The sequence below is a fragment of the Pongo abelii genome, chromosome 5 (assembly GCF_028885655.2).
Source record: "Pongo abelii isolate AG06213 chromosome 5, NHGRI_mPonAbe1-v2.0_pri, whole genome shotgun sequence".
NCBI lineage: Eukaryota > Metazoa > Chordata > Mammalia > Primates > Hominidae > Pongo > Pongo abelii.
The window spans coordinates 53908-81426 of NC_071990.2; the positions used below are offsets into that span (position 1 = coordinate 53908).

The 27519-nt window shown below is 47.5% G+C and overlaps 2 long non-coding RNA genes across 3 annotated transcripts; one reads left to right on the forward strand and one right to left on the reverse strand.

The window, feature by feature from the left end:
- Positions 1–187: 187 nt before the first annotated feature.
- Positions 188–14940, reverse strand: LOC129059838 (uncharacterized). Its single transcript, XR_008525899.2, has 5 exons — positions 14851–14940; positions 12698–12836; positions 3868–4041; positions 2196–2299; positions 188–950 (listed from the first exon to the last, which is right to left on the reverse strand). It is a non-coding gene; the product is annotated as an uncharacterized LOC129059838 (long non-coding RNA).
- On the forward strand, positions 14938–27519 carry LOC129059839 (uncharacterized). Of its 2 annotated transcripts, XR_008525900.2 has the most exons (3): positions 14938–15097; positions 26418–26532; positions 27333–27519. It is a non-coding gene; the product is annotated as an uncharacterized LOC129059839 (long non-coding RNA). The 2 variants fall into 2 exon arrangements; XR_010140544.1 differs by lacking the exon at positions 26418–26532 and having other exon boundaries at positions 14948–15097.

Here is a 27519-nt window from a genome sequence, read left to right on the forward strand (position 1 = left end):
TCTCCTGGGTTCTGCCAACATCCAGGAAACAGTAACAGGTTGACTGAATAGCTTCTAAGAAGGATAAAATCAAATTCAGACTGTCACTCAGATGACAGTCTTCATAAGGTTGCGATACTTCATAAGTTGACTCTTAAACACGGGTTTGAACTTCGAGGGTCCACTTAGAGATGGATTTTTTTTTTTTCAAAAAATACAGTCCGTGGGTTTTGTATCCACAACCAAACACAGATAGAAAATATAGTATTCTCAGGATTTAAATCTGCCCTTACGGAAGCCTGGCTTTTCATAACCTCGGGTCCCCAGGACTCACTGTGGGACTTGAGTATGTGTAGATTTTCACGTCTTACCCTTGGCCCTGGAAGCAATTTCCTGCAGATTCCCGGGATGACGGTATTTGCCTAATGTTTCTTTCCCAGCAGACTCATGTCTGTCTTGTGCACTGCTGTGCTCCTGGCACCCTGGGGGTGCCTGGTGCAGAGCAAGTTTCCTCAGATGGCCCTTTGTGGATGGACTACAGGAGCAGAGATGTGCCAGGAGCAATTTTCAGAAGGAATTCAAACCAAAATGTAGAGTTTGAAGGCAACAGTGACCTTTGCAATCATACCTCCCTGTTATTCAGTAACAATTAAAGCCACCACCATGCATCAAGCACCCACAGGCCACGCCTGTCTTCTGGATGATTTTCAGGTCATCATATTTCAATGTTCTGTCCATTTCCAGGCACAAAGTGCTTTCACTCACATTTGGTCCTTGCTGCAACTGCATGCCACTGAAGACAGGTGTGTCTGATCCCAACGTGGAACCCACAGTAACAGCAAGCAGCGACTGTTGCTTGTGGAGGAGGCCCTGTGTACCACATGTTGCTCTTCACTTCTGATCAGGGCTGTTTACTTGGGTCCCATCACAGCTGCTCTGTGACTAGGGAACTTGATGTCTCCATTTTTCAACTGAAAACACAGAAGTACAAAAGGGTTCACCAACCTGTCCACGGTTGCCCTGCTTCTAACTGGTCGTGTTGGAATAAAAACAAGCAACTGTCATCTGGGATATTAACCACCCAGGCTGTGGTGTTGCAAAGCAGGGGAGCACGGAGCAGGGAGCATGCCACCCTGCTGAGATCAGCTCACTCACAAGTGGCAGGGCTAGGGCTGCAGCGCAGCTCACTTATGGGCACTGTGTGGGCCTGAAACCAAAGTCCACATCCAGAGGTCATAATGGCCCCCAAAACAGCTTCCTGACCTGCTTCTGTGGTCCCAGACCTCTTGCTACTGAGGTACCTTAGCTTTCCAATTACTCTTGCCAATTCTGCCTGCCCAGTACTGCTAAAAGGCCGCTTTCCTCTGTCCCATGACCTCAAACACACTTCAGAGAGAATTTCTGGGCACTTTCAGAAGGCTGGTCACTACAGCACAAAAGAAGTCAAAGTTATCGCGTTAGTGCTCCCAAATCTGAGGCATAGTTTGGAGATGGGGGCTCTGAGTCAAGGGGCAGGCTGGGGACTGTTCTGATGCCTGTGACTATGGGACTGAGTCAGTCACAGCCCCTCTCCTTTTCACCAGTGAAGGACATAATGTATACAGTGGCACATTTCCCAGACAAAGTGCCTTAAATTGGCTTAGGTCAGCAAACTACAGAAGAAACAAGATATTCGAGGACTGTGCTTGGATAGCTGATGCCTGCTTGTAGGCCTCCCCATTTCCCCGCTTACCCCCCATTAGTTGCCTTCACCAGAACCAAAGAAGTTTAGTCTAAAATGAAAGCTTACTACTAGCCTGCAAAATAGCTCCCTTTGTCTGTTCTTATCAGCCGGCCCAGCTACTTAGGTCGTAAGTTAAATACTTGAAGAGTCCCTGAGCTGACTAGGATTGCAATGCATTGTGGGCTGTGACAAAATGCAGCAAGACAACCCTAAAAACAAACAAACAAACAAACAAAAACACCTAAAGCCCCTGCCTAACAATCAACAGGTGATGTCCAGGAAGGTTGTGACCCCATAGTACTCAGCCTGTGAGAAACTGGGGGAGGAGCCTGTGCACTAGTGGACAAATTGCTTGTTGAAACTGCTGGGTGTGCCTGTCCATCAGACATCCGATTTTGCAAGACCGACTTTTTATTAAAAATCTCACTTTCGCTGTTCTCTGGGTCTCTGAGTCCATTCTTCGGGTTTGGATGGGTGAGTTTGTTTCTTATACCTAGTGAGGGACTGGGCCAGGCAGTCCCTGAGGTCCTCCCTCTGCTTCTCATGAGACATCTGTTGTATCTCTTCCTCTCCTCATCACACACTTCTGTGACTCCCCTTGAAAGACAAGAGCATGTTCAGTCCCCATCAGACATGGACAGTCAGTGCTTCCTTGCCCCCAATTTCTTCCCCTTGCCCTTGGCCACCCTAGACCCCTGGGCTTTCCCAATAAGTCACACATCAAAACCTTCCTGCCCTGTGTTTATAGAATTTTATATTTTGATTATGGAAGTTAAAAGTATAGTGATCCAGTTAATATTTTGTTTCTTCCAGAAAACTTAAGGCTTTAACTGTGTCAAAATATTTGCATTATGAAAGGTTCATATCCCCCAATATCTGCATCCTTAGAAATAAGAGCTTAGCTGCTGTTATATAGATTAACTTTGGCAGTGCCAGCCCTTTATTTGTATATGGAGCACAGGAGCCTGAATTAGCTGGCATTTTATTTCCTTACTAAGTCAATAAACACTTTTTTTTTTTTTGAGACGGAGTCTCACTCTGTCGCCCAGGCTGGAGTGCAGTGGCGTGATCTTGGCTCACTGCAAGCTCCGCCTCCTGGGTTCATGCCATTCTCCTGCCTCAGCCTCCTGAGTAGCTGGGACTACAGGCGCCTGCCACCACGCCCGGCTAATTTTTTTTGTATTTTTTTTTTTAGAGATGGGGTTTCACCATGTTGGCCAGGATGCTCTTGATCTCCTGACCTCATGATCCGCCCTCCTCGGCCTCCCAAAGTGCTGGGATTACAGGCGTGAGCCACCACACCGGGCCTAAACACTTATTTTTTAACACTATTGTCCCAGGCACTGTACTAGGTGCCAAGAAAACAAAAATGAACGCAGAAAAAATATATACTCAAGTTATTCATGATCTAGAGAAAAAGACAGACGTATGTGAATTCTTAGGCAATGTATGCCTAATACATCAACACACATAAGTGTGTGATAAACCATAGGGAGGCTTGGGAAGGCTTCACGAAGGAGGGTGCCTAAGAGCTGAGGGCTTCATCTGAATTTCAGCCCCCAGGTGGTTCCCCGACTCCTTTCCCCACAGCTCTGGGCTGCAGTTGACAGAAGGGTAGGTCAACTAACGTGGGCGAGACCGTAGTTTCCACCTCACCGTCCAGTGGCCAGGGGTCCACTAGAGGGAGCCAGATGATTGTGGGAGAAACAAGCCTTGCCACAACCTCTTTGGTGTGGTAAGAAAATGTTTCTGTTTTAACAAAGTTGTACGCAACTCCTAATCGTCACACATATAATCCTGCAAATCCGAATCCTACCAATCAGCAGGCACGGGTTCATCTCTACATCAACTTCCCTTATTTGATGTACAGATGAACCCCACTCTTGCTAATAGTACCTGAGTGTGGGCAACAATTCCAGATCTTTCCATAAAATTCAGCACAAGGGCCCTCATGGGTAAGGTGGCTTCCTCATTTGAATACAGATTCTCACATTGACATGGGCATACCTCTGAGCATGGCTTTTGAAGGACAAAACAAGCCTTTGAGGCCTGCCACTGAATTCCTGTTATTTCAGAACACAGGGTTTCTGTGTGTGTCTTCTTCCTCCCCTGCCACGTTTCAGGGAAAGGGAATTCAAAGTAAAGGGGCCCTTTGCAAAACATACCTTGCAGATGGACCCATCAGAACTGCATGGGTCTTCCATTTGGGTGCCAGTTCCCAGGCTGACAGATCTGTGACTCTGTAAATGAGTAAGAACCTGAATGTGTCACAGAAAATCCTTGCTGGTCCACAGACTGAATGAAGCAAATGTGAGGTGAGGTTGATCATCACGAAGTTTCTAAGAGTAAAAGAGAGAAAGCAAAAAAGTACATCTTGTTCTCTTCAGCTCAGTGGTTGGATTTAAATTCAGTCTCCACATAAAACTTCAGAAACGGCCCCTGCCCTGGGACAATGGCCAAAATACAAATAGCTGAAAATCTCCTTTCACTCTGAAGGCCAGTCCTTTCCCCTGGGCAGCCCCCTTTCCTTCGGAGGAGGGAGGCAAACCTCCTGGCTGGACTGGAACTCCCAGGGCGTTCAACAGCAACAGGGCGGCCTGCTCTCACTCGCTTTGTCTCCAGTGTTCAACCCTCTCAACAGTTTCTTCTCGTTGCTTCTGTGACTGTTTATTTTTTTTTCTGCCACCTTTGTTAATCCTTCCCCTTGCTGGCCCCAATTTCAAGTGTTCCCTGAGACTGGTAACTCACTGCTTTGTGCCAGGAGGTTCCTTGGCTCCAATCAAGGCTTCCTGGCCACTCCCACATTCTGAGCTGGACACCTCCTCAGCAGGTCCCACCCCACACAAGCTCTCCTCTTCAAACCGGCTGGCTTCCCCAGCCCCTAGCCCTCTGAGGCCATCACCCTTTCATAGGCGTCTATATGTGTTTGTCAGAGCTGTAAAGAACCACAAACCAGGGGGCCTCACATCGCAGAAACTTTATTCTTTCACGATTCTGGAGGCCAGAAGTTTGCGAGCAAGGTGCTGGTGGAGTTGGAGCCTCTGAGGGCCTCTAGTGGTTTGCTGGCCATCTTTGTGTTTGCCACCTCTGCCTTCATCTTCACACGTTCTCCGTGTGTGTCCATGTCTCCAAATTTCTCCCTTCTGTAAGGACACCAGTCATATTGGATTAAGGCCCACCCTAACGCCTTGTTTTTACTTGATTACTTCTGTAAAGACACTGTCTCCAAATAAGGTCACATTTTCAAGAACTGGTTTGAACTTCAACATAGAAACTTTCTTTTTTGAGGAAAAGAGAATCAGGATTCAACCCAGAACAACACCCAAGCGAGAAGCCTGAGACGGAGCTTTGTGTCCTCCTGCTCCCTAATGCCAGCCTTAGCGAAGCCTCCCTGTATCTCCCACACCCACTCCCCAGCCCGCACCTTCACCTCCAGGGGGCCTCTGTCCACTGACCTGTCTTCCCCCAGCCAATCCTCTGCAAAGTGCTGCAGTCCCCAAACCATAAAGAACCAGTTTTGTTACATTGCTATGGTTGCTCAAGGACAGACATTAGCTCCCTAGCACTGTGGAAGGCAAGTCAGAAGCCTCTGCCTCCCCTGAATCCCTCCCGTCCTCCCTGGGAGGGAACCACACTCAGGAGCTAACCAGTTCTCAGGAGCCTCATGGCAACTGCTCACATCTGAGTCCCAGCTGGAGTTCAACCTAAGTCTCCCTTCTTCAGGGACATCCTCCTGATGCTTAACTGTGCTTTCTTAGAGCTTTACCAGCGCTGCAGCAGAGGCCTGATAGCTCTGTGCTTAGTGATTTTGCTGTCTCGTGCCTGTCTCTCTCCTAGCAGGTGGCCAGCTGCCTGAGGGTGGGGCTGTGACTGGGCTTCCCTGTGTCCTGGTCCTCACCCAGCACCCAACTGAGATGGACAGGAGGTTAATACGTGAGCGTTGAATCAGCCGAAGATCTGGGGACCAACTCAATGATTACAGAGTGAATGATGGTGCCAAGGCCAGGGCTCTGAACCTGCAGGGAAATTGCTCACTGTTTGTTTGTGTGGCTGCACCCTGCCTCCCCCTTCCTTGGGGGTCTGAGATGCCACAATCGCCTTCTCTGGTTCACTAGAACAGAAAAGGGGCCCAGAAGCCCCCATGATATCACACACCCCCTCATGCCCTGAGGCTCAAAGCTCTTTTCAGAGAAGTGTTGTGTTGTTGAGCTCCACCTCCACAGGAGTGATTGAGCTTTTCAGGGAGGGCTGGGGGCAGCCATCAGGTGCCTGAGTGGGTTTGGTCATGATCCCTGGATAGGGACCCATCTGTGCCTCCCTACCCAACAAGGAAATGATTCATTGTCTGAAAGTGCCGCCAGAGGGCAAGGACTTAGCCCCAGCCAGAGTGCAGTGTGGTGTGAAAACTAGCTCAGGAGTACTATAACCTATGAGCTTCCGGATTTCCTTTAGCAATGGGAAGGTCACTGGCCAAAGGGTGACCTCAAGGTCAGAGGTCATTGTCTATATAAGTACCCTCCGCAGCAGCCTCAAACAGAGGCCATTTCTGCTTGGACACCTGCAGCCCTTGGTGGCCCAGAGATGCTGCCTTGAAGTAAAAATGCAAAGCGATTTGAAGTCTCCAGAAGACAGAGGGGTGCTGGCCTCACTCGGCTCATAATGAAGCCCCGGATTGTGTGCTGGGGCTGGAGAAGCCACAGGAGCTGTTGCCGCTGGGGCCTGGGCAGAGGGCAGCAGGAAAGCACAGGGCTGTCCCTGCATGAGGAACTCACTGAGACCTGTGCTTGTGTGAGGGATGGTTCATACAAGTATTGAAGGTCCACATCACCAGCATCGGCCACCTCGAAGACCAGCATGGGTGGAGGACCAGCCTCCAGCCAGTCAGCTCTGCCCTGGAGAGGAGACACACCTGGCCAGGACCAGCCACAGGATTTGCAGGCCCCATTGCAAGATGAAAATGAGGGATCCATGGTTTGAAAATGACTAAGAATGTCAAACCGGTGACAGCAGAGCAAGCATGGGCCCTTCTGAGTGCAGGGACAGCCTAGGTGTCACCCCATGAAGCTAGCCCCAGACCCCACATGTGGAGGAACTCACTGCTCAACCTAAACCTCTGTTGAGGGAGGCCCAGTCACACCCAGGCTTTCCCGCAGCCTCTTCCAGTGGGATTCCCACAACACCTTTCCTCCTGGAAGCGCCCTGCCTTCCTCTGGAAAGGGGCCTGGGATGTTCCCTTAGAATAACCTATCAAGTGAGCATTTGGCAAATGGGCTCTGTATTTGTGTTATATGGAACAATAAAAATGTTCTTGGGAAGAAACTTTAACTCCAGAGCTCACCTCCTGCTTGAAACAAGTGGCGTCTCCTGCAGCTAAGTGAGTGTCATGTGGGGTTGGGAGCGAGTGCTTTGAGGCCAGGACAGGAGCTGGGGCAGAAGGGGCCCAGGCTGTAATCCCAGCACTTTGGGAGGCTCACGCCTGTAATCCCAGCACTTTGGGAGGCCGAGGCGGGCGGATCATGAGGTCAGGAGATCAAGACCATCCTGGCCAACATGGTGAAACCCCGTCTCTACTAAAAATACAAAAATTAGCTGGGCATGGTTGCACGTGCCTGTAATCCCAGCTACTTGGGAGGCTGAGGCAGAGGAATAGCTTGAAGCAGGGAGTCGGAAGTTGCAGTGATCCGAGATCGTGCCACTGCGCTCCAGCCTGCATGACAGCAAGACTCCGTCAGGGAAAATTAAAAAAAAAAAGTGGCCCAGTAAGCACAGGTCTGCAGCTGAACCCAAGGAAGTAGGATTCAGACACAGACAGGGGAAGTGAGTTTGCTAGGAGGAAGAAAAGACAGACCGCAGGACCCAGGGACTCAAGGTGAGCATCAATCTCACTGTTCTCAGCAGGGTGGGATGCTGGTGGTCTCATAGAATGGGGGGGATCTCGACAGTCACTGGGAGACAGTGCTGACCAAATGAACCAATGAACTGTGTAGCCAAGGAACACTACTCTGTGTGTGTATGTGTGTGTCGTGTGTGTATGTGTGTGTCACGTGTGTGTGTCGTGTGTGTATGTGTGTGTTGTGTGTGTGCATGTGTGTGTGTCACGTGTGTGTGTCTGTGTGTGTATGTGTGTGTCGTGTGTGTGTGTCGTGTGTGTATGTGTGTGTTGTGTGTGTGCATGTGTGTGTCACGTGTGTGTGTGTATGTGTGTGTCGTGTGTGTGTGTCGTGTGTGTGTGTGTGTGTGTATGTGTGTGTCGTGTGTGTGTGTCGTGTGTGTGTGTCGTGTGTGTGTGTATGTGTGTGTCGTGTGTGTGTGTCGTGTGTGTGTGTGTGTGTGTGTACAGAATCTGATGCTTTTTTAATGGAGGATGGCTGAAGACCAGGAGAGATGGTGGCAGGATGGCATCAGGGTTGTTTGCTCTGGTTTTAGAGCCAGGCTGTTTAACTCAAGTCGAAGCATAGTCATTTTCTAGCTGGGTGACCTTGGCAAAATTCTGGGCCTGGTTTCTTCATCTGTAAAATGGGAATAGTAGTAAGAGCCATATTTTAGGGTTGTGTGTGAGGATTACATGAATTAATAATATAATATATGTGCTTTGGTGTCTGGAGTGTACTAAATACTCCAGAGATATCACCAATGATTATTTGTTAAGCCGTAATTACTGCAGGACCTGAATCCTGAGACACATAACAGTCTGAGAGCTCTGGGGGTGGAAGGATTACACAACTGTGCTGGTAATTGCTACCTTTTGAGTGTTAAGTGTGCACCTTGGGGCATTCCCACTGACAAGGGACTCCCACACACAGAGTCCATTTCCCTAGAACGTTATAATCAGTCTTCCAGATCCTTGGCCACTCAGAGGAGCACCTCGCACGTTTCAAAAGGTAACTTCCTGAATACATATCTGCTGGGTTTTCCTTCCTCCAGCTCTTCTCTGTTTCATTTTTCTCATCTTACTTTAAGCCTCTTGAGCAGATTAACAAGGCTGAGAAAATTCCCCTGGTCCTTTTTAGCTGCAACATGATTCAGCATACTTCTGATCATCCTCTTAGGCTGATATGTGGGTTTTCTTGACATTTTTAGGGACCTAGTTTGATGTGTTTGTCCTGTGAGACTCACTGTGACACCGGAAATAGACCCTGTGATTAACTACAGTGTTGTGCTTTTTTTTTCTAAAGCCACAGTCATATTACTGGGTATGTGTCATTTATCTGATATTTTTGGGGTACTATGTTGCACCTTATTATCTAAAAGCCAGGATTCAGAGGACGTATAATTCTCATAAGAACAGTGAGTTGGATACTGAGAGAGGATGTTCAAGATCAGAAAGCAACTCAGAGATAAAGTTAAGATTTGATTTCCCAAATTCTAATGTATTTAATTTCACAAAGGAACAAAATACCAGCAAATACACAATTGCCCAGCGACTTTGTTGTAGTGAAATTAAAACCCATAGATGGCTGGGTGTGGTGGCTCGCGCCTGTAATCCCAGCACTTTGGGAGGCCAAGGCAGGTGGATCACATGAGGTCAGGAGTTTAAGACCAGCCTAATCAACATGGCGAAACCTCGTCTCTACTAAAAATATAAAAATTAGCCAGGCGAGGTGACACACACTTGTAATCCCAGCTACTCGGGAGGCTGAGGCAGGAGAATTGCTTGAACCCGGGAGGCAGAGGTTGCAGTGAACTGAGATCGCGCCACTGCACTCCCGCCTGGGTGACAGAGCGAGACTCTGTCTCAAAAAAAAAAAAAAAAAAAAAAAAAAAACCACCCACAGATTACCAGAACCACACTCTCGCTCTGTAATGTGTGGGGCAGATGCGTAGCTGAGCCTTTCTCGGATGGCTAGCATGGGAGGAGAAGCAATCCACTGGCCCTGGATAATGGTTAATGGTTGCTTTGTTTTGTGCATTGCTTCCTTCTACAAGGGTGGTCAGGGTCTCAATGGGAAAGAGGAACAAGAAGCATTAGAAAAATAATTGTTCCTAGAAATATGAAGAGGGGCCAAGAATTAGAGGACAATAAGGAATGACTGTCAATGTTGTTAGGGACAATTAGGTAATGTCATAATGTCTGCAAATACCCGATGTCTGAAATATTCTAGCAAAACTGAAATAAATAGATTAGAAGAATAAAGTTGGAGGACTCATGCTGCCTGATTTCAAGGATGACTATAAAGCTACAGTATAAAAGACCATGTGGTATTCACCTAAACATAGACAAATAGATCAGTGGGTTAGAAAAGAGTCCAGAAACAGCCCATACCAATATGGTGTATTGACTTTTAGCACAGGTGCATAAACAATTTGATGGAGAAAGGGGAGTCTGTTCAGCAGATGGTGCTGGGCAATTGTATATCCACATGCAAAAGAAGATGAACTCAGCAGGTACCTCATACCTGATACCAAAGATAATTCAAACTGGATTACAGACCTAAAGATACAATATAAACTACAGAGCTGGAGAAGAAAACATCACAGCTGTTAGGAATGGGTATTTGTCTTTGTAGTGTTCCATTCATATCAAATCATGTCATGCTGTATAAGTTGTGTCTGTAACCAGCTTTTTGCCACTTAGCACTGCATTTTTTCCAGGTCGTTAATGTTCCTCCTGCCTCTTCACTGATGCTGACTGTGCCAGGCCATCCTCTGAGCTCTGATCTAGAGGAGCACTGTAAGGCAGAGGCTGCATAAAGAACTTGGCCTCCCTGAGTAGGAATCCAGAAACACACTTGGCAGTCCAGCCCATCTCTCCCATGGGGTGGCCTTGGGATAAAGAGCATGGGCCCTTCTGCAGTGACAAAACTTAGAACTGTTGGAAAGTCATGTACCTCACAGAATCCTGAAAAGAAAAAGAGAGCTGTGCTTCATGAGTCACCTCTGACTTCAAGAGGAGCTGTCTTTTCCCTTGGCCCCATTGCACGTGTTTTCCAGAACCACAACACCCTGCGATGTCTGTATCTGTGCCTGTCACTGTCTTATTTAAGAAAACCCCAAACCACATAAATTGTGATAAACAAAAGTATTTTGAATTCCACCCTTTAGGCTTATTATCACATAAAAAATCATGCCCTGGATTTAAGTGGGTTGACACTGCCGAATTCATGATAGGAAATGGTCATCTGACTTCCTTCTGGAGGAGAGACCTGAGAGGGAGGGAGTGCTTTGACTGGAGTCCAGGGAGCACTGAGATATATTTAGCCTCTCATAAGCATGAGCTGCTGGGGTTAAGTCAGACCAGTTCTACTACTCTGTGTGTCCTAGGACATCACTTGATCTATATTTCCTGTCTCAGTTTCTCCTGAATGTAAGATTTACTCCAAGAGAGCAGGAGCTGGGCCACATCTGTTTCATTTTCATTTTCTTCTGTATTCCAAATATCAAGCACAATGCCTGGCATCCCATAGGTATGAAATAAAAATGTATTGAATGTCAATGAATGAATGAATAATGTATGCATAGATGGATGGATAAAATGGAAGGGTGAATAGGTAGATTGGTGGGTGGATGAATGGATTGGTGGATGGTTGGATGGATGGATACGATACATGGATGAATAAGATGGGTGGATGGATGGGAGAATGGATGGACGAATGCATGGATGGATGGATGGATGGATGGATGGATGGATGGATGGATGGATAGAAGGATGAATACATGGATTGATGGACAAATGGATGGATGGATAGATGGAAGGGTGGATGGGTGAATGGATAGATGGATGGATGAGTGGATGGGTGGATGGATGTGAGGATGGATAAGATGAGATGAGATGGTATGACTTTTTGTTGGTTCTGTAGTACAATTAGTTCAATTAGGGTGCTTTTTTTTTTGAGACGGAGTCCCGCTCTGTCGCCCAGGCTAGAGTGCAGTGGCATGAGCTCACCTCACTGCAAACTCCATCTCCCAGGTTCAAGTGATTCTCCTGTCTCAGCCTCTTGAGTAGCTGGGACTACAGGAGGCTACCACTACACCTGGCTAATTTTTGTATTTTTAGCAGAGACGGGGTTTCACCATGTTGGCCAGACTGGTCTCGAGCTCCTGACCAAAGGTGATCTGCCTGCCTCGGCCTCCCAAAGTGCTAGGATTACAGGCATGAACCACTGTGCCTGGCCTTGGTGCTTTATTGAAGCGATGAACTCAGGTTTTTTCTCACACATTCCACACATCAGGCTTCTGTTTAGACGATGTTTGATCTTACTCATGAGAAGAACCAGGTAATGAGCCCTCCTCTTACTTATCTTTATTCTTTGTAAAACCCCCAAAGTTGCTCATTAACAACAACAACAACAAAAAGAAAACCCAAAAACATACTCAAAAAACCCTGCAGGGGCCTCCATCTTGGTGGGATTCATCTACAAGCAATCTGCATTTGTCCATCAGGGTCAGGGTCTGGCATGGGCCTCCCACATTTCAGCCCTGACAGGATGTGATTCCAACCCCACTGCAAGGCCCCAGCACCCATTTACCCCAGGGGTCTAGTGAGCAGCCTTCTTCCTCACAAAAGAGCCTGTGGGCCTGTCCCCTTCCATAGCTGCTGGTTTGCTTTTTTTCTCACATAGAGAAAAATGTATAAAGAATCAAAGCCAAAGAAAGTAAGCTGTAGGGTCATTTCATGATAAATGAGCTATGGCTCCTCTTGAGCTTTTTAGAAAGTTGAAGGCCAGGTGCATTGGCTTATGCTTATAATCCCAGCACTTTGAGAGGCCAAGGCGGGTGGATCACCTGAGGTCAGGAATTTAAGATCAGCCTGGCCAACATGGTGAAACCCTGTCTCTACTAAAAATATAACACTTAGCCAGGCATGGTGGCAGGCGCCTGTAATCTCAGCTACTCAGGAGGCTGAGGCAGGAGAATCACTTGAACCGGGGAGGTGGAGGTTGTAATGAGCCGAGATCGCACTATTGCACTCCAGCCTGGGCAACAAGAACAAAACTCTGTCTCAAAAACAAAAAAGAAAAAAGAAAGAAAGTTGAGACCATACGGAACTCTCATTACCATCTGGGCATTTCCAGCGTTGAAGGATCCTGCATTATCAGCCATGAACACTTAAGACACGCCTGGTTTTAGTTCAACTCAATAAAAGTTTCTTGAGGGCTGAATGTGGAGACGCCATGAATTCTTGCTTAAAGGGAGTCTGCCATTTGGACAAAGAGAAAAGAGGGTGGGACTGGAGAAGAACACAGACAGAATACAGTCAGGAGGCGAGGTGAGCCCTAGTCCAGGAGGAGGGGGCCTCGGCCTCTGCTTCCAGGTGGAGTGCATCCAGCAGCCCCTGAAGCTCATCTCTCTAGAAAGGGGGAAGTTCAAAACATGGAAAAGGTAGTGGTATCACACAGAACTCACAAACATGTGTCAGAAATTGTTAATATAATGAATTGGAATGGCCTACAAAAAAAAAAAAAAAAAAAAAAACTTCAGGGAGGATGTAAGTGGCAATTTCAAGTATTTGAAACTCAGTTACAAATTCAGGAGTAAAAGAGCTTTGAATAGAAAAATAGATGCAACAGGGCCCGGTGCGGTGGCTCAAGCCTGTAATCCCAGCTCTTTGGGATGCTGAAGTGGGTGGATCACGAGGTCAAGAGATCGAGACCATCCTGGCCAAAGTGGTGAAACTCCGTCTCTACTAAAAATACAAAAATTAGCTGGGTGTGGTGGCGTGTGCCTGTAGTCCCAGCTACTCAGGAGGCTGAGGCAGAATTGCTTGAACCCGGGAGGTGGATGTTGCAGTGAACCGAGATCCCGCCACTGCCCTCCAACCTGGTAACAGAGCAAGACTGTCTCAAAAAAAAAAAAAGAAAAAGAAAAAAGAAAAATAGATGGAACAAAGTATGGACACTGCTCCTCAGCGAGTCCCGCCTTCACTCAGAATCTATTTACTGTGTGCACAGTTCTAGCAAGCCCAAGATTCCTGCTGACTAGCCAAACACCAACGGAAGATAATTTAAAAAGAAGGCTGCTAGAGATGCAAATGCTGAATTTAGGGGGAAAAAAGAGGCAGCTGAAAGTGAGGACCTACATAAAAACTATTTTTAAAGATTAGGCATAAGAACTCAAAAAGTGGCCAGGCATGGTGGCTCACGCCTGTAATCCCAGCACTTTGGGAGGCCAAGGCAGGTGGATCACCTGAGGTCAGGAGTTCAAGACCAGCCTGGCCAACATGGTAAAACCCTGTCTCTACTAAAAATACAAAAATTAGCCGGGCATGGTGGTGCGTGCCTGTAATCCCAGCTACTCAGGAGGCTGAGACAGGAGAATCACTTGAACCCAGGAGGTGGAGGTTGCAGCAGTGAGCCAAGATTGTGCCACTGCACTTCCGCCTGGGCAACAGAGCAAGACTGCCTCAAAAAAAACCTCAAAAGACTGAACAGTCTAAGGCGATGAACTATGAACTATTCACACATCTGATCCTATACCTTCCTGGCTCCTATGTCATTACAATACGGTACACTTCAAACATTACCCAATTTCCTAATATGTGGCATCCTATATGTAACTTATAAGCTAGGTACTTGGAATTCTCCATAATTTTCTCTTAGATATAATAATAGAAGTAATGGTTTTGTTTTCAGATCAGCACATAAGAGTCATTGACCTCTATAATACAACTGCACTATTTATAAGTTTCAGAAAACAGTAGAAAACAATTCTGGAACCACGGTGTCCTTTTAAACATATGAAAGCCATATGGCAATTCTAATGAGATAGGCCCACAGCTGACGGTGTTCCCTGAGCTGCTGTCTGGTCCAGAGCCCGTGCACACAGGTGGAGACTGACTCTCCCTTAGGACCACTGCCTTTGCCTGGTTTCCTATGCAGATGACAGCAATCTGGTCACAGGGAGAAACACAGGCTGGGAATGCTTCATGGGAAAGGATGGAGGGCTAGCACTTGCCTCGGTGAGATCAGAAGAGATCTGATTTGTACCTAGACAGGGTCAAGGGCATTCTTGTTAAGTTAGGGCATCTGTTCTTGACTAGGCCACTGAGGGCAAGGTCTGACCCCTGTATCCCGACACCTACTGCCTGGGATTGGTGGATGATACATGATTTTGATCAAATGAAACAAGGAATGGACAACGATATCCTTTCCTAAAGAGGGGCAGCCTCTGACACAGCGCCAAGCCTAGGGGTAGTGATGGAGCATCCCTACCGTCTGCTCCTGGGATTGCTGAGATGTGGGGCTGGAGGTCACAGAGCCAGCCACGGAACAGCAACTGTGAGCCATCACAAGCCACAGAACCCCATGCAGCAGGAAATTCTGAGGAAGCAACAGCTGATGAGGAAGAGGAAGGAGAAGAGAGAAAAGAGGTAACTTATTCCCATGAGGAGAAGTATCGAGGACACTCGGGGCCCACTGGTGGTGGCAGGGTGCATAGAGGATGAACTGGCAGCCAGAGGTGAGCACACTTTGGTCAGTGCCCAGTTAAAATGAATGTTCCCACTGAAAAATATCTCAAACCTTTGAAGAAAGGATTAAACTGTGCTTAGTATCTTCTGAGACACATAAAGGTAGTTAAAGCACTTTAGAAAGAATACCATCAAAATGAGTTAAGTTTTTTTTTTTTTTTTTTGAGACAGAGTCTCCCTCTGTCACCCAGGCTGGAGTGCGCTGGCACAGTCACTAAACCCGTCTCCTGTGTTCAAGCGATTCTTTTGCCTCCATCTCCTGAGTAGCTGGGATTACAGGCATGCACCATCATGCCTGGCTAATTTTAGTAGAGATGTCGTTTTGCCATGTTGGCCAGACTGGTCTCAAACTCCTGGCCTCGAGTGATCTGCCCATCTTGGCCTCCCAAAGTGCTGGGATTACAGGTATGAACGACTCCTCCCAGCCATGAGTTAAATTTTTAAAAGAATGCATTGTTTCTCAAGTCATGTCTCTTAATTAAAAAATACACTTATGTGCTGGGTAAATGAGATATTATGTCTTCCAGGTTGAAAAATTATTATTATTATTTTATTTTTATTTTTTTGAGACAGAGTCTTGCTCTGTTGCCAGGCAGATGGAGTGCAGTGGCGTGTTCTGGGCTCACTGCAACCTCTGTCTCCTGGATTCAAGTGATTCTCCTACCTCAGCCTCCTGAGTGGCTGAGACTACAGGTGCGCACCACCACAACCAGCTAATTTTTGTATTTTTAGTAGAGATGGGGTTTCACCATGTTGACCAGGATGGTTTCTATCTCTTGACCTCATATCCACCCGACTTGGCCTCCCAAAGTGCTGGGATTACAGGTGTGAGCCACCATGCCCGGCCGGCTGAAGGTTATTTTAACAGCTGATTAGGGAAAAAAAAAGTGAGACTTCACATTAGGAAAAGTCCTCCCATCTACTGTCAGAACATGCCTGTGAAGGGTTTGAAATTTCTCTGAATTTTAGGTTCATAAATAATGAAAACAATCTTCAGCTCTGCCCAAAACAGGAAAACAGCTGGAACAATAAAAAGTAAAGGACCCTGTGATTCACAGAACCAAAGTGAATACAGCTGAAAGCAGACTGTGCTTTTAAGGTTGGGTTTATATTGAACACCTTGTTGAACAAGCAGGCAAAAATTTAGTCATCCAAACAGATCTTGCTATTCTCAAGCCTTTGTTGGACTCTCATCTGCAGGCTGTGGTTCTAGGAATTTTGGTCAGAGTGGGCCGTGCTTGTTATTTTTCAACAGGTCAAGAAACACAGTAGAAAAACAGCAGACTGTGAAAAAATACTTACAACAAAGGGTTAAGATCCTTAACATAAAAGAGCTCCTAAAAGTCACCATGAAAAACAAAACAATTTGACTACAAAAAAAAAAAAAAATAGAAGGCAAAAGATATTGTTACCCACACAATGGGTGGGCTTGGTCACTTGGTGGAGGACAACCACCCACAGAGGATTTAGCAGGGAAATTTTACTACTTGCAAGGAGACCAGCAATAGCTCCCAAATCAGGGCCTGCCCAAGCCAAGGGCCAGGTCAGATTTTATAAGCAAAGGGTAATGACATGTGATCTGATTGGATATTGCAGTGAGGTGATGCCTGATGCCTGGTGGCACAACCTGACTGGATCTTAACATGGGGTGAGGCCAAAGCTCCATCCGATTGGATCCTGGATCCTGAATCCTGGCATGCAGTGTCCTCTTCTTAATTCAGTCCCTGCCTCTCAGTCTGAGCACTTAGGTTCGCCCTGTGGCTGCACACTTGGTTTATCTGGGTGTGCTCAGGCTATGTGAACTGAGGGTTCCTGGCAACTGAACAACAGCTCACAACTTTGTTACATAAAAGTCGAACCAGATTGGTCTGGTGTAGCTACCATAAGAGTAGGCAATTCAAAGAAGAATCATAAATGGCCAATAAGGATTTTAAAAAATTCTCAACCCTCCTGATGATCAGAAATATGCAAATCTGATAATAAGATACTCCCACTGATCAGATCAGCCAAAGTTAAAAGCATTCGCTTTTATGCACAACGTAGGGCACTGTGTGATCTGGGACCATTTGCATCAGAATCATCTGGTGGACTTATTTAAAGGCAAATTCCAATTGCCAAAACCTTGAAGGACCCAGATGTCCTTCAACTGGGTAACTGACAAACTGTGGTCCATCCATACCATGGAACACTACTCAGCACTAAAAAGGAACAAACCATTGATACAGACAATAACTCAGATGAATCTCATAGGCATTCTTCTAAGTGAATGAAGCCAGGCTTGAATGTTACACACTGTATAATTCCAGACTTGAAAATAAAAAACCAATAGTGACTGAGAAAAGCCCTGTGTTTACCAAGGGAGTGAGATGGGTTCAGGTGTGAGTAGAAATCGGTAGCTAAGGGAGCTTGTTGGGCTGGTGGAACTTTTCTGCATGCATTGTGGTGGTTACACAAATCCATTCCCTGTGCTAGAATTCATAAAACCCGCACACTCCACCACTGACCATCCCAAAGCCAAATTTACTGTGTGAAAAGTAAACAAACAAATGCAACCCATATGAGTCCACCTCAGACCTAAACATCACAATCTCTAGGGAGGTGGGGCTGAGCTGATGGCTTTTCCTAACAAGCTCTCAGTGGTTCTCATGGACACTACGTTTTGAGGACCACAGGCTGGCATCACAATGGGGGTGAGTGTGACTAGGAGGTTCTATCAAAACATAGAATGTGCCTACCCTCCACCCAGTGCTTGAACATCCCTTCCCCCTCATCACTCCGGGAAAGGATCCTGCTCAACACCCAACTACTCATTCAAACCTGGAACCCGAAACTTTAATGAAGGTTGCTCTACTGAGATTTCTCTCCCCACCGAACATGTCTGTGACCCACAAAAAAGCCCATGAAAGAAAGTGCCCAGAGAAACCAGAGCTGTGGAAGGCTGGCTTGACGGTGCCCCTCACTGCCCCTGAGAAAACAGACCCATTTCCTCTCTGCCCACCTCTTTCCCTGACACGTCCCTAGCAGCAGTCCTGTATTCCCAGTTCCTCTCAAGATATTCTGAATAGTCTTCGGGTATCCTCTCATTGCCTCCAACTCAAGGTATATAAAACCAAAACTCATTGTCTTCCCACTCAAAACGTCCTCCCCTTTCTGCCTGCCAACCCCAGTCAGTATTGTCTGCAGCCTTCCAGGCTTGGATCCTTGACTCACAGCCACCCAAGCTTCCTTCCCCTGTGTGCGATTAGTCACTAAGTCTTAGTAGTGATGAGGGCTTCCTGCACTGTGACTGTCCGGCATGCTTTTTCCTCTCCCATTTCCTCAGCCATCAGCAATTCCAGGCCCCTCTTTACTTCGTATGTATTCTAGCAACATCAACTGGCAAGACAAAGCTCAGACGTCACCTCCAGAAGGTTTTCATGGCTTGTGATAATCTGGCTTCACCTGTATTCTACTTCATGAGACAACTGACTGTCTCGTGGCCTCTTCCCTGTGGCCTCCATCTCTCTTTGCAGCCCCAGTCCCTGGCACATGCTTGGCACACAGCTCACTGCAACTGCTCAATGAGTTTTGTGGACTGGATGTTTGCTTGTGGGAAGTGGAAGCAGGGACCAGATGGATGGGCAGAAGGATTGTCCTATTCAAATATGCACTGGTGGTCCTGTCTTGTGTGGGCACCAGTTGAATCCAAGAGCTCTCAACCTGTGGAGTGTCAGATGAAAGCTATGGAATCCCTCCTCAGAAAAGCAAACAGACCCACACAATGATGGCACAGTTTCAGGGTCATCAGCCTCCTGAGGTGTGTCCACAATCACCAGGTCAGAAAACCCTGCTCCTTCCTTGCATTCAATTGGGCACATCACTGTCAAATTAATTTTTCTGAAACATGACAAAATCTCATCAGAAATATACTACACTTTGTTGTCCCAAATGCTTGCCACCAGAAGTGTTTTGTATTTCAGATTTTTTGGATTTTGGAATCTTTGCATTATACTTACCAGTTTGGCATCCCTAATCCAAAACTCTGAAGTCAGATTAGCAATATTCAACCTGTACTAAGGAGAGCAATTCTGAATTTTTTGGCTTGGCAGCCACGGCTATTTTTGTGCCCATCTAAATATACCTACTACCTACTATCCCCAGTGTGTAATCAGGCCATTGATGCCAGAGAGAGGTGTGAGTAGAATGATCACCAGTAGTGCCTGCCCTGAGAATCTGGCCACCGGTGCCCAGAGCAGAATTGTCTGGGGACTGGCTGGAGGCCCATACAGAGGCCCACACAAGAGCTCACCTGTGTTGACCAGCTCTCTTGCTTGCTCCAATTCCTATGCTGTTGCCTTGACTCAGCATGTGGTTCTCAGTGGGGTGATTCTTCCCTGCAGGTGACAAGTACTAATGTCTGCACACATTTACAGCTAGGGAGGGAGTGCCACTGGCCTAATGTCTGCACACATTTACAGCTAGGGAGGGAGTGCCACTGGCCTAATGTCTGCACACATTTACAGCTAGGGAGGGAGTGCCACTGGCCTAATGTCTGCACACATTTACAGCTAGGGAGGGAGTGCCACTGGCCTAATGTCTGCACACATTTACAGCTAGGGAGGGAGTGCCACTGGCCTAATGTCTGCACACATTTACAGCTAGGGAGGGAGTGCCACTGGCCTAATGTCTGCACACATTTACAGCCAGGGAGGGAGTGCCACTGGCCTAATGTCTGCACACATTTACAGCCAGGGAGGGAGTGCTACTGGCATTGAGTGGGTGGAGGCCAGGGATGCTCTGAGCCTCCTGCATTGTACAGGACAGCCGCCATCACAGAGAACTTTCTGGCCCCAAGTGTGGATAGAAAAGATCCCGGTCTGTAGAGCCCTGTCCACCCATGGTCAATCCTGAAACTCTCCTTTAAGTCCCCCCTCCTCACTGAGACTTTCCTGGGCCCTCCGGTCTTGCAGGATCCTCCCTTTCTTTCACACCTGTCCTGCCTGGGCAACATTTCTCCCCAACAAACCAGCGCCTGACCCTTGAGCGGGTCTCACCCAATCCTGCGCTTGTTTTAACCATATCCTTAGTTAGGTTCTAAGGTCATTGCGGGCAGGGAGGTTTATTTTCCTATAGACCTTAGCACAAGGTCAGCGTGTGATAAATATGTGTTGACCGTTGTAGTTCCCTGAAGCACAGAATGAAAAATAAAATTGCTTAAATTTACTGATTTCAGGATATGGGATCAAAGGAATTGTGTTTAAATGTAAAAAAGAAGTTCTAGAATTTCCATAGAATTTACATTCTTCTTGTTGTAAGGAATATGCCTGGTAATGGAACTCAAATATCAGCTTGGATCACCCTGGCCTTTGAAATTTGAGGTAAAATTAGGCTTAAGCCTTATCCAGCACACAACGGAAACCTCAGTGTCTCCCACCCAGGGACTGTCTTGGAGGCTGTGTGTTCAGATGTCACTTCTACCTACCGGCGTCTGCTCCTGAGTTTCCACTCTTCAGCCTCCCTTCCCAAGGCCTCCTTCCTACACTGGCACTAGGCTTCTTGCCCCATCCCCCTAGAATCCATGGCACAGGGCCTTTATCTTTGTAGAGTCTTTACAGAAGGTTAGAAATATAGAGTTAGTTAGAAATTAAGTAGTAGACAGCTGTAATTTTTTTTTTGACAGCCTTACTTCTAAAACCCCTTCAGCAACCCCAGTCAAGGAACTTCTCCCTCTAGACTTCAGCCTCCTGCTGAGTCACCTTGCACTTTCTCTGCCTTCCTTCCCTTCCTCACATCCTCCCTGGCCCCATCTTCCAATTCCTCTGGACTTCTGCAGAGCAGCCAACTCTTCCCCCAGCTTCAACTTCCCCACCCCAAACAGGTGGGACATCCTGACCCTGAGCAAAGGCAGTTCTCTCCCTAAGAAACACTGGTGCGCTTTGTTCATGGCACTCCATGGATACAAAGCTCTGAGTTCTGTTGAACAGGGACTCACCTACGAGTGGTGGTGCTATCAGCTGAGACGGGAAGCAGGACTCAGTAGAAGAAGAAAAGGTCTGGACTGGTGTGGACATGCACTGGCTCCTGAGAAGCAGGGAAGGTCGCTGTTATGGGTTCTGTTTCTAAGTGATGTTCACTGCCTGGCTGTGTGTTGTCCAAGTGTTTTTCTTTCTTACCAAACCTTGGAGGTCTGGGGGCACCATATATGTCACACATGTGGGCAGGGCTGGCCATTGGGGCCGATGGGAGCTGCCTGGTGCACAAGTCCCTGGGGATGCCCATAAGTGCCTCATGTTGGCACTGAAGAAATGCAGACAGTGTGCCGCTTTGGGGAAGGCTTGTTGTTGCTGATTTTACACACACACGCACACATATATATACACATACACACACATATATACACACATATATGTATGTATGCAAAGTGCTATAAAGTTATTCTTATTTTGTGAGTGATACAACCTTATTATTTAAAAATTAGGAAGAAAGTTAAAAAGAGGGTAAAACTTGTATCTCTTTATGAGAAATGATCACTGTGACTATTTCAGCATACTTCCTCTGGCTCTGAGAAGAATCTTTAGGAAATAAGGAGCTTTTCATCTCCAGGGAGATGCTAGGGTCAGTTTTACCCCAAGGCAAAAACCTTCTCATTTTACGGGGCCAGATGCTGAAGATCAGAAACAGTTCGATCCTGCCCAGAGAAGGTGTCTGCCTCATCCTTAGAGTTAATGTGGCCACTTCCTAGGCAACTCAGAGGTTTTATGGGTCCTTTTGCCTCTTAAAATTAATTGAGTTATTCACTAAATACAGGTTGAGCATCCCTAATCCAAAAATACAAAATGCTCCAAAACTTTTTTAGTACCAAAACGACCCTTAAAGGACACACTCACTGGAGCATTTTGGATGTTGGATATCAGACTAGGGATACTCAGATTAGGGATGTTCAGACTAGGGATGCTCAGCCAGAATGAATTCTGCAAATATTCCAAAATCAAAAAAAACATTTGAAATCTGAAACACTTCTGATTCCAAGTATTTCAAATAAGGGACACTCAACCTGCACTTAGTGAGTGATGCCAGGGAGTGATGCCAGGCACTGCTCTAGGCACTGAGGGTGCGTTGGAGACAAAGTGACAGCAACGTCCATGCTTCTTCCTCGCAGAGGACAGCGCCATGAGGAAGGAGAGTCTCTTCACTCCTCTGGGCCTTAGTTTCCTCCCCAGGCAAATAAACTGAGGAGGCTGTACCCAAATAAACATTGTCAGAGCTTAGGATAATCATGTGGAGTGCCTGTTTGTCTTAAACAGCAGCATTTCTTTAAGATTCCTTAAAAAAAAAAGAAAAAGAAAAGAAAAACTTTAAAAATGTTAATGACCTCTGCATTTTATTTTTTGGTATGTCCAGGTTTTTTGTTTTTATTTTTAGACAGAGTTTTGTTCTGTCGCTCAGGCTGGACAGATCACGCAGTGGCATGATCTTGGCTCACTGCAACCTCCACCTCCCGGATTAAGTGATTCTCCTGCCTCAGCCTCCTGAGTAGCTGAGATTATAGGCACCCACCATCACAGTCAGCTAATTTTTGTATTTTCAGTAGAGATAGGGTTTCACTATGTTGCCCAGGCTGGTCTTGAACTCCTGACCTCAAATGATCTGCCCGCCTCAGCATCTCAAAGTGCTGGGATTACAGGCATGAGCCACTGCTCCTGGCCATATGTCCAGGTATTTTTAAATATAAAAACAAAATTTGGCTGGTGCAGTGGCTCATGCTTGTAATCTCAGCAATTTGTGAGGCTAAGGTGGGCAGATCACCTGGGGCCAGGAGTTCGAGACCAGCCTGGGCAACATGGTGAAACCCCGTCTCTACTGAAAATACAAAAATTAGCCAGGCCTGATGGCCCATGCTTTTAATCCCAGCTACTCAGGAGGCTGAGGCAGGAGAATCGCTTGAACCCAGTAGGCGGAGGTTGCAGTGAGCCGAGATCACACCACTGCACTCCAGCCTGGGCAACAGAACAAGACTTCATGTCAAAAAACAAACAAACAAACAAAATAAACCCCACAAAATTTAAAATTCTTTGTAGAGTAGAAATGATGCTCTGGGAAAATACTCCCTGGGCAGGTGGTGGCTGCACATCCACTCTGGGAAAGACTCTTCAGCTGGAAGATAGAGACCCTCTTTTCCTGCTCTCACACAACGTGGGGATAACGTTGACGCGTTCTTGGTAGGCAGTGCAGCGGGCAAGATATCCAGACGCTGGGTGCCAGTGGTAGGCAGGAGAAACCACCGAGTGGGAGCAGATTTTCAGAAAAGGGAAGCTAGAAGAAAACTTCCCAGTTGTGTCTCAGACAGGCCCTGTGGTCTGAGCTCCCATCCTTGACAAATGAGATTACTGAATGCCTGTTTAGCAGTTCCAAACACTATTCATGATCCGACGTGACTCTCTAGTCTCTCAGAGAGCGCAGCCCTGTTGCACAGGTGTGGAAATGGAAGCAAAGAGGGAAGGTAACTTGCTGAAGGTCACACAAGCAGGACCTGGAACCATGGCCCCTAATACCGATCGGGCACTTCTTCCCCTGTTCTGTTTCTCCTCTCTGGGACCTAAAATCCCTAAAAATTCCCTAAAAGTGGAGGTGTGCTGGAAGAGTCACAGATGGCTCTGTTTTGTTTATCAGGAAATTGAGCAAGGTGCCTAACGGAAACCAAAAGGGCACCGGGGCACGTACACATGCCCTGACTTTGTTTCTCTCTTTGGCTGGTGTAACTGCTGCTACATGGACAGCGGAGCACACTGATTACATCACAGGACTGATGCTGAGCACCCCTCCATGCGGCAGGTGCTGCAGGTCCTGCACCTCCTTCTTCTACACACTCTCTTGCAGGCAGAGGTTGCTGCCTGTCTGGTTCCATGTCACCGGTTCTCTACCCTGAGCCCGTTGCAACATAGTCAGGGCTCCCAGGGTAAACTATGCTGGGAGTCCCCTAGGAAGAAGAAAGGGGAAGGGCTGAGTTCTAAAGAAAGCCCGAGAGCTCTTCATGAAGCACCTCTCTTTCTCTGCTTTAGAGATTGCCCCAGGGCTGCTGGGGCCGAGCACCAGCTCCCCATCAAGGCCCTGGAGAGTCGCTGGCAGCTTTCTGTCTTCTCTGCAGACCCTTGGTTCCTCCTGCCCCTCATCCTTGGCAGAAGGAGCCTCAGTTTCCCAGTCTGTAAGGTGCCAATAATCATAAGCTACCTCAATGGTGTTTTCCTTTGAATTTTGAGAATTTTGAGAATGGAAACTTGACTATCTTTATCTCTCTTCCTATACCCCCCATTGACACATGAATCAGCGTTTCTCAGAACACTTCAGGTTTGGAGTGTGTGTGGCAGAGGAGGGTGGAGCAGTGTGGAAGGTGGAGAGGTGGGCGGTGTCTGGGATATCAGCAGGGCAGTGGGCATTGGAGGTGTGCTCTTGGCCTCAGCCACAGAGCCGTTCCGGAGCCCTGCGTGGGCGAGGCCAGGGTGGCGCCTGATGGTGCCCTCAGAGAAGCACTGGGACCAGCAGGAGAGGCTGCCGGTGTGCAGGAAAAGGGAAGAGAGCCAGGGAATTGCTTTTTGACCCATAAGGGAGCCTTTCTTGGTGGACGGGGAAATCACAAAATTGACTACGGTGTAGTCAGCTACATCGGGTACCAATTTTCAAATACTGGTGAGATCAGTAAAAAGAGAAAGGGAAGGAGATCACATATAGCATGAAACCAAGCCATCAATAATGAAAGTACCACTGGTTCCTGAGCAGCGTCTGTTTCTAACTGACTTTGCTGGGGGAGGGGCCAGACAGGTAGAAGCAAAAACAGCAACGACAGCGCAGCAGTTGCTTCATGTGAGTAATAATTGAATAGTACGAGACTCTTCCACATTCATGTATCCAAGGCCTAAGTGTGGCCAAGGTCTCCCTGGTTCCTGAGGTTTGTTTCATGCTGGGTTCCTTATACTCCAGATGTCTGAGGGACCCTTAGGGGCCGAGGTGCCCACACCTGTGCTCCCTGCATGACAGACTTCCTGGGGTCTTGGCTCCCAGTCTGTCCTCATCCTCTACAGACTTCATGGGGTCTTGGCTCCCAGTCTGTCCTCATCCTCTACACACACCCAAATGTGGAAGTCACCCCCGCCTTGAGTGAATCCCACACCCTCAGACCATTGGCCATGATATTACGTGTGTTGCAAAATATCAAGGATTCAGCTGAGAGGTTTTGCAGTGGACAGCTCAGAGGCGGACTCACACACTGCCCAGGCTTTCCCTGGGGGGCCCTGGCCCGGGGGTCCCCTGCCTTGAAGATGCCCTTCCTCTCCTCCCTCAGTCTCCCACTGTCTTCAACTCAGGCCCTCACTCTTCTTATCAAAGACCCCAAAATGCCTCTGCTCAAACAAATGGCTTGACCTGCTAGTGATATAGAAAGGTGCGTGGATCCTTTGAACATGTTCGTTTCTCCTTTTCTCCACCCACCCTGCCCCGTTTCCCATTTCTCTAAGTGCCTGGAAAGTGTGGAGATTCTCCTGATGGTATGATGCCAGCTGTGCCCAGCTCCCTGGAACACAACATAGGGAATTAACCAGTTTGTTTCTCTTTCCTCCGTTAGTGAAAATGAGTACTTTAATAATGCAGTGACACAGGATTTGTTGCTCATGTGGCACCTGCATGGCCACGCTCACCTTCATACCACGCGGAGGCCGAAGGCATTGTTCCCTCAACCGCGGCCCCTCTCCCCTCAGCAGCCCCGGCCATTCCACCATGGTGTAGTCCTCCTGCCCTTCTCCATCCATCTGAATCCCATCCTGCCAACTCCAGGGCTGCACGCCCTCTGGAATGACCACCTGCAGCTAGCCCAAGCTGCTCCTGCTGTTTATTTTCTTTGCGCTCTGTTTAATTATTTCCCACATCTTGGTCTTCTCTCCTTGATTTCAGATGGATTGCTGAAGACAGAGAGTATTTGTGGCTCCACTCAGGCTGTACACAGACAGGGGCACTCAGCATCCTTGGGTCGTATTTCATTCTAGGGCCAGGAGCGCGGGCTACTGCGTCAGTGGGAAAGACGTGGAGATGAGTTCATATTTATCTATTTCACGGTGAAATCTGCAAGGTCCCTAAGGCAATGGCTTTCTTGAATGGTGACAGCAACTGATGAGTCTGAAAAATCTTTGTCTCTCACTTAGGATTTTTGCACAGCTGGTTTCATAATTCAGTTATTTTGATACAAAAGGGTTCTGCTCTAATTAGTAAAAAAAAAGACAAGGCGATAGTGTTTGCCTCTTCATTAGGTGGCTGCCCCATCCATGCCTTTCATTTCTGGAGTAGGTGCCCAGGAAATGTTTACTGAGTCGCACCAGTGAATGAACTCATGATGCCGGGATTAGAAGGGGAAGCCCTTGGAGCCTCCTTCTGCCCCAGTTCTCAGCGACTCTGGTGTTCAGTAAGTATTAGCTGGTCAGTGGAGTGCTGTGAATCTTTCCTCCTCTGGTCTGTTGTTCAGGTGATGGGAGTTTTGCAGACTACAGTGGGGTGCGGGGGGGCTCAGGAATCGGGTGCAGGGGCAGTTATTGTTTCCGCTTGGGTGAACTCCCCGTGGAGAATAGTCAGGGCAATCCTCGCCAGACAGTCTAGCAGATCTAAAGGCTCTTAGCTCTTCAGGAACCCTGTTAGTGGGCAGGGGGCTGGCGGGCAGCACTCTAACAGGAGGGTCCTGTGCTGCCTGTCCTTCATGGCAGTGCCGCTGCTTTACCCCTAAACGCTTCTGCACGTACTTCCCAAACAAGGACATTCTCCTGCATAACTAACTCCAATACCATTTCACACCAGAGGGTTCTGCGTGCGGCTGTTTTTGGCACAGGAGTCCATCTTCATGCCAAGCTACATGCCCCTCCCCATTCAGGCAGCTCTAGGCAGGCAGCACTCATTGTCTGTGTGGCTGGACAGAGAGCTGGGGCTCCCTAAATCTCTGGGTTCCCAAGAGACAGACCTGCAATGCTCTGAGCACCAATGATGTGGCTGGTTTCCCAGTGAGCTACAGTTTTCTGCCTTCCAAAAAACAGTGATTTAAAGAATGGGTGAATAAGATAATGTAAAATGGTGCAGCCACTGTGGTGAGGAGTATGGCAGTTCCTCAAAAAAGGAAACAGAATGACTGTAGGGTCCAGCAGTTCCACTTCTGGGCATCACACAAAGAATGGGAAGCACAGTCTCAGAGAGATACTTGCACTCCTGTCTTCACAGCAGCTCTGTTCACAATAGCCGAGAGGCGGAAGCAGCCGAGCACCCACCAACAGACGAATGGATCAACATTACATGGTCTGTGTACACAACAGCACATCATTCAGCCTTCAAGATGGGGACATCCTTATACGTGGGCGAACCTGGAGGACATTTGCTCAGTGAAATAAACCAGTCACCAAAGAGCAAA